Here is a 1787-nt window from a genome sequence, read left to right as displayed (position 1 = left end):
GACGCCGCTTCCAATCACTCCGCTGATCCACATCTACTATTCTAACTACCAACAAAACAATGATCTTCCCGTTTAATGACGTCTATTATCTCCATTTAGACTACCCCTACGGATTACACTCTACCACTCTTACAGTGACAGATCTGACCTGCGCTTCAGCCTCCAACATTTACGCAGCTTCAAACTCTTCACGCCAATTTTCATTACCATTTCTCGCTTACCGTAGAGATTGTGGTAACCTAAACACCACGTTGGTTGAATACTGTGCTACCTTTAACTAACTCGTCGCTGAACAGAAGGAAAACACATGTCAACGAGTTCTTCCATCGCTACCATGTACTGGGTGAAGATGGCGAGAGAATGCAACTAATCTCCTAGTTAAATGAAGGGATAATCAATCGGGTCAGACACGGAGTTCGCCCACTCACATTGGTGGAGAAACTTTGCACCACAAAACCAACTCTCCGAGCCAGCTTGTGAAATTCTCAGCTAAGCGAGGAATCATCAGGAATTGTGTATGGTTCCATGCTGCAACTACTGCAACAGGCGATCTACTTCAATACTGGCAATTTATTGGAACGCGTCTAATAGGACCGCCTTAGTATCCTCACAATTTGGACGAAATGATCTAAGCTCTGTCAAAATAAAAGTAAGCAGCTGTACCCCTTTCAAAAGTAAGTCTCAAGTATTCTTTCAATTCAATGAATTAAAACTGGGTAAAACCGAGTCACTATTACTGAAAACACTAGCATTTTATTTAAATGCGAATCACAGGTATGCAATTATATCCTTAAAAGTAAGCAGCTGTATCCCTCTGAAAAGTTAATCTCAAGCACTCCTTCATTTCATCGACACGGAGCTGGTCGAGGTCGAGTCAATGTTATTCAAAACACAATTAATTTGTTTCAATACGCATTTCAGTTCCACATTGAATTCCTTTAAATTTCTAGTAATGGATCGCAGCTTTTAGAAAGTAAACGTAAATAGCTTTACCTATTGCGAACCAAGGCTTAGGTACTCTTTCGTCTTGGCAGCTATCCCAAAAAAACTTACTTATGCAAGAGAAAGTCTTCTATTATACATGCAATCAGAAGAGTGAAATAAAGTGCACCCATTTAAAATACACTTAAATTTTATATAAATGGGTGGAATCAATTCCAGTAATCGAAGATCCTTAGGAAAAGTCGCATGCATACATTGTTGCAAATGAATGAAGTTTGTTTGATTAATAATAAATACGTTTTGAGCTTTGAACTGCGGGATAAACTAGTTTCGGGTATACAAGCTATGTATCCGAACCGCCTGCAGAGTGGTAAATTTCTTTAGACTAATGCATAAATGCATCGACAACCATTGGTAGAGGGGTAAAGTGGCTTTCTGGAGGCCATATCATACACCATTTATCAGCTAGGGTCGTGGAGGTGGTTCCATCCATTGGCACAACTCACGAAACTTAATGTAGTTCATCTTTTTTGTAAACGCAATCCAATCTCAACCAAGGGACCGAAATGGTGTGGTTTTGCTGATTAAGCTTCCACTAACGCCAGCAAAGGCAGAGGAGGATCTTCCCTCCACCACACGTAAGAAATAGTAACCCGCTAAGAAAATGGGAAAAGACGTCCGATGGTTTAGTTTTACTTGCCGTCACCGTCGTCGACGTCACCGCAGCCAGAAATGCAGCATTTGGCGTCTGTTCCCTCCTGACAATTGACTGCTATTAACGGAAGTCGTTCGATCACCTAACCGGATAGGCAATGGGTAACGCGTGTAGAAAAGAGGCTCCCATT

The sequence above is a fragment of the Echinococcus granulosus genome, assembly GCF_000524195.1.
Source record: "Echinococcus granulosus chromosome Unknown EG_S00245, whole genome shotgun sequence".
NCBI lineage: Eukaryota > Metazoa > Platyhelminthes > Cestoda > Cyclophyllidea > Taeniidae > Echinococcus > Echinococcus granulosus.
This window is presented reverse-complemented; position numbering follows the sequence as displayed.